Source organism: Thalassophryne amazonica, chromosome 7, assembly GCF_902500255.1.
Source record: "Thalassophryne amazonica chromosome 7, fThaAma1.1, whole genome shotgun sequence".
NCBI lineage: Eukaryota > Metazoa > Chordata > Actinopteri > Batrachoidiformes > Batrachoididae > Thalassophryne > Thalassophryne amazonica.
Genome location: NC_047109.1, coordinates 64,530,183 through 64,540,587, shown reverse-complemented (window position 1 = coordinate 64,540,587; position 10,405 = coordinate 64,530,183).

The following is a 10,405-nucleotide window of genomic DNA, read 5'->3' as shown; positions in this document are numbered from 1 at the left end:
CCTGATATGATTAGCTTTTAATAAATTATTATTTTGTTATGAGGGAAATTACTGTTCTTTGGTTTCCAAAGGCACTAGCCTCACAACAGCTACATTTGACATATTAGGGTGGCAAATCAACAGCCGTTAGTCATTTTGGAAACGCTCATACAGTATTCTTTGTTTGGTCCAGTCTGTAGAAGGGCTTGTTGTGACCATGCATGTCACTTTTAACTACAGCTATGAAGCAAATCTGTTTTTATTATTATATGTGATCACAAGAGTTGCCGCAAGGGTAGAGTCAGGTGTACAAAATTTAAAGCTACAGTGTGTAAGATTTCAGTGTGTTTAGTCACAAAAATTGAGTAAAGCATTCATAGCCAGCTGTATATTAATTTTTACACCTAAATAGATTCTTGCCATGTGATTGTTGGTTTGCATGTCACGTGACATGGATTTACAAACAATACCTCATAATGACAATGTAAAAAATTATATTTATTTATTCTAATTTTTGCACGTTTATTAAAAGTAAAAGTAACTAAGAAATCACATGTACATGAGTATTCACAGCCTTTGTCATGAAGGACATGGATACTATTTGTCATTTTGTTCCATTTACCATGCAATTTTGGTGCTATTTAGCATGCAACTTTGGTACATTCATTCATTTGTTCATTTTGTGGTATTGTACGCCGCAACCACTGGGCATGTTCACACTAGTGGCAACGTTGCTTAGCTTAAAAACAAACATGGAGGGGTTTTTTTTTTTTTTTTGACAGACGACACTTGAATGATATTATTATTATTATTATCAGTGCACCGTAAACCATCTGGAAGCATTTGCAATATTTGCTGGGATGTCTCTTGCTGAAGTACAAGCGTTTTTAGATGAAAAGCTCAACAAATTTCTTTCGCAATTTTTCACTAGCCTGAGAAAGTGGATGACAGTATGTACACAAAGAAGTCAATGCACTGCATCAGATATGGACTACATTGTCAGGATTGTGTTTGAACTGTCTGACTATTTTTGCAAGTTAACTGACAACAATTTTCAATTGAATTGTTCATGAAATACTCTTACCATTGCACTTCTAAACATTCATTACAGGGCTTGCAAAAGTATTCATACCTCTTGTTATTTCACACATTTTAATTTGTTTATGGCATTTCAAATACAAAAAGTAAATCAGGCTTCTCAATATAATTTTTTAAAATTATATTGAGAAGCATTTTTTTATTCAGTGGATGATCACGTTGCTTAACACAAGGGAAGACAAGGGAGTTTGAATTCCCATTACCAAAGGATCAAAACCTGGAAGGAAACAATAACTTGATCAGCGACTGCACAATGCTTTCTGCAGGCTCGCCACTAGATGACACTAAATCCTGCATACTGTAGCTTTATAGCCTGATTATGACAAAGTTGGAAAATAAATTATTAAATACATAATTTTACACATCAGAATATAAATCAGAGGAAAATATGTGTTCATTAATCTTCTTACATGGATTTTCTGAGGTGCTACAGCAGGACTGAAAAGGGAACAGGGATAGTAATGCCTTCATTGACGACATTCTAACACATTAAAACCTGATATGTGGCTGCAGGCTTAACTTGGGGTTAAGTAAGAGAGGCAACAGTTTCTCATTTACGTCCCTCTCCAAGATTTAACGAGTTGGTCCAGGAATTCAAATGAGTAGGAACACTCAGGTCCATGAAGAAGAAAAGGAACACCCTCAGACCTCCTACCATCCAAGAACTGCTGGAGTCACTAAAATCTGAAGCTGATTATAGGCTGCCACACAGCTGCAGCAAGATAAGCATTTAAAATCCTACATTCTCTACAGCTTACAGCCTACAAGAACAATAACTTACTGTGAGAGGTGCAGGTTTCAAAATGTTTTCCCTATCAGTGAAAAGCTGATTCAGTCAGGGCTTCTGCAGAATAATAGAAATCTGATTTCTCACACTTCTGATGCCAACTCTGGATAATTTGTGCAGGACGTTGTTGTTATTATTTAACAAAGGCTTATTCAGGATTGAATTTTCTCAGGTTAAGATGTTAATACATAAGGAGCTTCTTATTCTGCAGAATCCAGCCATCTGACCTAATGGCTGCAAAATACTGACTCACAAACTACAAACAGTGTATTTAGATTAATTGAATTTTGAATGAAAAGGAACTTTGCCTCGATTTAAACATCTTGTTTATGAACACGCAACCACTGCTAATCATTTATTTTATTTTATGTATTTTTTTATTCTTGGCTGTTTCATGTATTTTGTTCCTGTTTTCAGATTATTGGAACAAAACTTTAATGAAAGTCCTAACCTTTGGAGACTGATGATACTGCATAGGGCCATTCATCATGTTATTGCTTATAAAAAGTAATATTGATGTTCCCTGTGCTGGGAACAGTGTAGGGCTTGAACAGCAAAAATGTAGATGAATGGTTGCACAGCTGGCCCTGACAATTTTTTTTTTATCTGGTTCCAGCTATATCACAACTAATTAATCATCAATACTATGTTCATACACTTACAGACAAAATACAAAACTTGTGCTTGAGGCTTTCTTCATAGAAAGACCAAAAAAAAAAAAAAACAGTCCAAGTACATCATTTTCAACCACATGTATTTTTAAAAATAATAATAATAATAATAAACTGATTAGAACCACTTTAAGTTTGTAGACTAAAGTATTCTAAATGAGAAATAAAAATCAATCTGAGATACAATTTACACTCATGGTGCAGAATGTTGCTTCATTTTGATATCACAATCACTTAACTGCAGAAATTTAACAAACTCACCACAAAAACCAGTGTAACACTTTCTCAAATAACAGGATTAAGTAAAAATGATTTATCATTACAGTTCTCCCAGAATCCTTTGTGGTGCTAGGAAGCGATGTCCTCCTCTCTACTGCTACTGGTGCGAAGGAAATTGTTTCTTTCTTGTAATGTTATTTTTCAAAATAGGGATTTTATCTTAATAAAGAGAACAGCATGGTTTATGTTCACGTTTACCATTCTCAAAACAGTGCTTACTATTCTGACACACAGCAGTCCAAAGGATGCTGGAGATCTGTAATGATAAATAGTTTTTTTTATTATTCTGTTATTTCAGAATGTTTCATGCTGGCTCTTGTGGTGAGCTTATTAAAGCTACACTAAAAAAATGAACCGCTGTTTCAACGAGAAAAAGTGATGTAACAATTTGCATAGATTTTTAAGTTATTTCAACTTAAAGTTATTTCACCTTAACTACAGAAGTCTTGTGGCATTAACTCAGTTGAAAGTTTAAATAACTTTAAAAAATCTATGCAAATTGTTACATCAATTTTTCTCATTGAGACAGCAGTTTGTGTATGTAGCTAAATGTGTTGTGTGGGCCGCTGAAGAGGAGGTACTGCTGGCCCACCACCACAAGATGGCACCCTGCTTGAAGTGCGGGCTTCAAGCACGATCACTCATCATCTGTACCAGCTGTCACTCATCCACTACTCATCACCACCACCATAAAGGCCGGACTGCAACTCCACCTCCGCGCTGAGAAATCAGCTACCATTCAGGTAATTACTTCTCTGCTGAACCTTAACCCGAGCATCAGTCTGATCTCTTTTGCAGCCGTTTTCCTGGGACGGATACCCTGTCTGCTGAGTTGGCGTTTGGTGTGGACTGCGACGGAGTGTGTGATTGGAGGTGTAGGTTTTCCCTCCTAACTGTATACAGACTGTGGGATTACTGAGTGTGCGAACTCACACTCATCAGGACTGTCTCTGTTCTCTGCCAGCAGTACCGGGTCTGACTGCTGAAGACAGCGGCCACCTGGGGCGCAGGGCTTGGCGGCTTCGGTGTTCTTCAGCTCCGTTGGTGGTGGAAGCTGTGTGGGATCTGGCTCTTCTCTCGCCAGGCATCTTCCATCGTCAAGCCTGCCCACACGTCACCTGGTGTATAATTGACATTCCACCATATTGTTATTGTCTGTATTCCGTTGTGCGATTCACAACATTAAATTGTTACTTTTGGCTTATCCATTGTCCGTTCATTAACACCCCCTGTTGTGGATCCGTGTCACGACACTTTCACAACAGGATTTCTCGGCCAGCGTCATGGATCCCGAGGGGCGTCAACCATCGCTTGAACAGCCAATGGAAGAGCGAGGTGCACAGGCGTCAGCAGGAGGCGTGTTGGGTGAGCTGCAGCACATCTTAACCGCCTTTACCGCTCGGTTGGACTTAGTTACCGAGCAGAGCATTATGCTCAATCGTAGGATGGAGGCTCTCACCGCCCAGGTGGAGGCGCATGCTCAGGGCGCTGCTGCAGCACCTCCTCCTGCTGACCGTGTGCCAGAGACAGACATTCCGCTGGTCATTCAACGAACCCCCCCCACCTTCCCCTGAAGCATACATAAGCCCTCCGGAGCCGTACGGAGGCTGTGTGGAGACATGCGCGGACTTCTTGATGTAGTGCTCGCTCGTCTTTTCACAGCATCCCGTCATGTACGCGTCAGACGCTAGCCAGGTGGCTTACGTTATAAATTTGCTTCGAGGAGAGGCACGCGCCTGGGCTACGGCACTCTGGGAGCAGAATTCACGGCTCCTAACAGTTTACACTGAGTTTGTGAGGGAGTTCCGACAGGTGTTTGACCACCCTCATAGAGGCGAGACCGCTTCAAGCGTGCTGCTGTCGATACGGCAGGGGCGTCGGAGCACAGCGAAGTATGCAGTCGACTTCCGCATCGCGACAGCACGAGCCGGCTGGAATGCTGTTGCGCTCCGCGCCGCCTTTGTAAACGGACTGTCTCTGGTCCTTAAGGAGCACCTGGTGGCGAAGGACGAGCCGCGGGATTTAGATGGGCTTATCGACCTGGTTATACGGTTAGACAACCGATTAACAGAACACCGACGGGAGCGAGACGAAGGGCGTGGTCAGGCACAAGCCGTCCCTCTTCCTCCCGGGTCCGAAAGGGAGCCGACTTCCCCACGCTCCGCTGCCAGGGCTCTCCACGTGATGACAGCTCCCCCTGCTGACGTTGCTAGGGAAACGAGCAGGGCCAAAAAGCGATCAGATCAGAGACAAAGGAGGCTGATCCGTGGAGAGTGTTTTCTCTGCAGCTCTACCGAACACACACAGAGAGAATGCCCCAAACGGTCAAAACAGCAGCACTCGTCCTTAGAGACTGGGCTAAGGGTGGGTCACAACACCCACGTGGGGAGACCCCGACGATCTGCACGTATCCCAGTCACGATCCTGAGTGGGGATCTAACCCTTCACGCCCCAGCACTGGTGGACACGGGGTCGGAGGGGAATCTGCTGGATAGCAGATGGGCAAAGGAGGTTGGGCTCCCTCTAGCGGCCTTACCGTCACCATTGTCGGTGCGGGCACTAGATGGCACCCTTCTTCCACTAATCACATACCTGACACAGCCAGTGACATTGGTGGTGTCTGGAAATCACAGGGAGGAGATTGTGTTTTATGTAACACCTTCAACCTCCCGAGTGATTTTGGGTTTTCCATGGGTACTAAAACACAATCCCCGGATTGATTGGCCATCTGGGGTTGTGGTTCAGTGGAGTGAAACCTGCCACCGGGAGTGTTTAGGATCCTCGGTTCCACCCGGTGTGACAGCTAAGGAGGAGGTTTTAGTCCCCCCCAATCTGGCGGCAGTGCCAGCCGAGTACCACGACCTTGCTGACGTCTTCAGCAAGGATCTGGCACTCACGCTGCCCCCACACCGTCCGTACGATTGTGCCATTGATTTGATACCGGGTGCTGAGTACCCGTCCAGCAGGCTGTACAACCCCTCACGTCCGGAACGCGAATCAATGGAGACCTACATCCGGGACTCGTTAGCCGCCGGGTTGATCCGGAACTCCACCTCCCCGATGGGTGCTGGTTTCTTTTTTGTGGGCAAGAAGGACGGTGGACTCCGTCCATGCATTGATTACAGAGGGCTGAACGAGATCACGGTTCGCAACTGATACCCGTTACCTCTGTTGGATTCAGTGTTCACGCCCCTGCATGGAGCCCAAATTTTCACGAAATTGGATCTTAGGAATGCTTATCACCTGGTTCGGATCCGGGAGGGAGATGAGTGGAAGACGGCATTTAACACCCCGTTAGGTCACTTTGAGTACCTGGTCATGCCATTCGGCCTCACCAATGCGCCCGCGACGTTCCAAGCATTGGTTAATGACGTCTTGCGGGACTTCCTGCATCGGTTTGTCTTCGTATATCTAGACGATATACTCATCTTTTCTCCGGATCCTGAGACCCATGTCAAGCATGTACGTCAGGTCCTACAGCGGTTGTTGGAGAACCGGCTGTTTGTGAAGGGTGAGAAGTGTGAGTTTCACCGCACTTCTTTGTCTTTCCTGGGGTTCATAATCTCCTCCAACTCTGTCGCCCCTGATCCGGCCAAGGTTGCGGCGGTGAGAGATTGGCCCCAACCAATGAACCGTAGGAAACTACAACAGTTCCTCGGTTTTGCAAATTTCTACCGGAGGTTCATCAAGGGCTACAGTCAGGTAGTTAGCCCCCTGACAGCCCTGACCTCCACAAAAGTCCCCTTCACCTGGTCGGATCGGTGCGAAGCCGCGTTTAGGGAGTTGAAACGCCGGTTCTTTACTGCACCGGTTCTGGTGCAGCCCGATCCCAAGCGCCAGTTCGTAGTTGAAGTGGACGCCTCTGACTCAGGGATAGGAGCCGTGCTATCCCAGAGCGGGGAGTCCGACAAGGTTCTCCATCCATGTGCCTACTTTTCCCGCAGGTTGACCCCAGCTGAACGGAACTATGACGTCGGCAATCGGGAACTTCTTGCGGTGAAGGAGGCTCTTGAGGAGTGGAGACACCTGTTGGAGGGAGCATCGGTACCATTTACGGTTTTCACGGACCGTCGGAACCTAGAGTACATCCGGACTGCGAAGCGTCTGAACCCCAGGCAAGCCCGCTGGTCACTGTTCTTCGGGAGTTTTCACTTCCGGATCACCTACCGCCCCGGGACAAAAAACCAACGATCTGACACCCTGTCCCGGGTGCATGAAGAGGAGGTCAAGACCGAGCCGTCAGACCCCCCTGACACCATCATCCCCGAGTCCACTGTCATGGCCACCCTTACCTGGGACGTGGAGAAGACCGTCCGGGAGGCCCTGCCATGGAGCCCGGACCCGGGGACAGGTCCGAAGGACAAGTTGTACGTCCCACGAGAGGCCAAGGCTGCGGTCCTTGACTTCTGTCATGGTTCCAAGCTCTCCTGTCATCCAGGGGTGTGAAGGACTGTGGCAGTGGTCCGGCAGCGCTTCTGGTGGGCGTCTATGGAAGCCAACGTCTGGGAGTATGTCCAGGCCTGCACCACCTGTGCCAGGGGCAAAGCCAACCACCACAAGGCCCAAGGCCTCCTCCAGCCTCTGCCCGTGCCTTGTCGCCCCTGGTCTCATATTGGCCTGGACTTTGTCACGGGCCTCCCGCCGTCCCAGGGCATGACTTCCATCCTCACGATAGTGGACCGGTTCTCCAAGGCTGCCCACTTCGTGGCCCTCCCGAAGCTCTTGACGGCCCAGGAGACTGCAGACCTCATGGTCCACCACGTCGTGCGTCTGCATGGGATTCCATCAGACATTGTCTCAGATCGTGGTCCTCAGTTCTCCTCCCAGGTCTGGAGGAGTTTCTGCAGGGAACTGGGGGCCACCGTCAGTCTCTCTTCTGGGTACCACCCCCAGACGAACGGGCAGGCAGAGCGGACGAACCAGGAACTGGAGCAGGCCCTCCGCTGCGTGACCTCCGCGCACCCGACAGCCTGGAGTAACCATCTGGCCTGGATCGAGTACGCTCATAATAGCCAAGTCTCATCTGCCACTGGCCTCTCCCCGTTTGAGGTGTGTTTGGGGTACCAGCCCCCATTGTTTCCGCTAGTGGAGGGAGAGGTCGGGGTGCCCTCGGTCCAGGCCCATCTGAGGAAGTGCCGTCGGGTGTGGCGTACCACCCGCTCTGCCCTGCTCAGAGCCCGGACGAGGGCTAAGGCCCATGCAGACCGCCGGCGTTCCCCGGCCCCTGCATACCAGCCCGGGCAGGAGGTCTGGCTATCCACTAAGGACATCCCCCTGCAGGTGGAATCCCACAAGCTAAAGGACAGGTACATCGGACCATTTCCCGTACTCAAAGTCTTCAGTCCGGCTGCAGTGAAGCTGAAGCTGCCAGCTTCACTGCGGATACACCCCATTTTTCATGTGTCAAGACTCAAACCTTGCCATACCTCACCACTGTGTGCCCCGGGACAAGCGCCGCCTCCTGCCCGGATCATCGACGGGGAGCCCGCGTGGACGGTACGCCGGCTCCTGGACGTCCGTCGAAAGGGCCGGGGGTTCCAGTATCTGGTGGACTGGGAGGGTTATGGCCCCGAAGAGCGCTCCTGGGTGAAGAGGAGCTTCATCCTGGACCCGGCCCTCCTGGCCGACTTCTACACCTGTCACCCGGACAAGCCTGGTCGGGCGCCAGGAGGCGCCCGTTGAGGGTGGGGTCCTGTTGTGTGGGCCACTGAAGAGGAGGTACTGCTGGCCCACCACCACAAGATGGCGCCCTGCTTGAAGTGCGGGCTTCAAGCACGAGAGGGCGTCGGAGCAACCGGGAGTGACAGCTGTCACTCATCATCCGTACCAGCTGTCACTCATCCACTACTCATCACCACCACCATAAAGGCCGGACTGCAACTCCACCTCCCCGCCGAGAAATCAGCTACCATTCAGGTAATTACTTCTCTGCTGAACCTTAACCCGAGCATCAGTCTGATCTCTTTTGCAGCCGTTTTCCTGGGACGGATACCCTGTCTGCTGAGTTGGCGTTTGGTGTGGACTGCGACGGCTTCGCCTCCCACCCCACCCAGATAAGTGGTTATCTCAGGAGCTGCACGAGTGTGTGATTGGAGGTGTAGGTTTTCCCTCCTAACTGTATACAGACTGTGGGATTACTGAGTGTGCAACTCACACTCATCAGGACTGTCTCTGTTCTCTGCCAGCAGTACCGGGTCTGACTGCTGAAGACAGCGGCCACCTGGGGCGCAGGGCTTGGCGGCTCCGGTGTTCTTCAGCTCCGTTGGTGGTGGAAGCTGTGTGGGATCCGGCTCTTCTCTCGCCAGGCGTCTTCTATCGTCGAGCCTGCCCATACGTCACCTGGTGTATAATTGACATTCCACCATATTGTTATTGTCTGTACATCCTTGTGCGATTCACAACATTAAATTGTTACTTTTGGCTTATCCATTGTCCGTTCATTAACGCCCCCTGTTGTGGGTCCGTGTCACGACACTTTCACAACAAAATGACTATAATGTTAATATTCAGTGCCATGAGTATAAAGTGTATCTCACAAAACTAACTTTAACATCTTGGATATTTGTGGGCAAAAACGCCAAAGATAACGACAAACTCTATTCTGGTGAAGTTTGATGGATCAGCTTGATCAAAAGAGCAATTTTGTTTTGCCTATGTAATATTCCATAGATGTGTCTGCCACCTGCTGGATGGTTAGTGGATGTTGGATAAATTGTCAAAAAATTGCATGGACACAGTTTGTGCTTGTTGCTCTGCTCAGTCCTAAAACAATGTAGCAACCTCAGGGAGAAATATCATGCCAACTATGTGGGCAAATTCAGGATTAAACAATAAATACAATGTGTGTCTGGGGATGGAGCAAACACATTTTGTCAATATTGCAAATTAGTGATGGCTACCTCGAAACACTGTTCTGGAATGTTTCAAAACCTGTTTGTTTTCAGAGCTATACTAAACAACATCTCAATTTTTGTTTTGTCTTGTTTATTCGACAAATAATGTATCATACAAACAAAACGTATATATGAGAACATTAAAAAAAATACAAGATAACACATGAAAGCGAAAAGAATCTTATTCCAGTGTGATCCACGTTACCAACGGATCTGAAACAAATGCGTCAAAATGTTCAAGTTCAAACAAAATGGTAAATGGGCTGCATTTATATAGCGCTTTTCCATCTGCATCAGACGCTCAAAGCGCTTTACAATAACGCCTCACATTCACCCCAATGTCAGGGTGCTGCCATACAAGGCGCTCACTACACACCGGGAGCAACTAGGGGATTAAAGCCCTTAATGATTTTCCAGTCAGGCTGGGATTTGAACTGAGGATCTTCTGGTCTCAAGCTTAACGCTTAACCACTAGACCATCACCTCCCTTTTGAAATAAAATACAAGGAATTCTGATCGCACTGTTTCTGAATTTCACATTCAAAGGTTACAGTCAGCTCACAGTCTGGACCTTGATTGTAAATAAATGAAAAAGCACATAAGCAAAATCGTCATTTAATATGAATAAATATGGAGCTACATTCCCCAATTTGCTGTAATTTAAAGGCACACGAGCCAGGAGAGGTCGATAAATTATG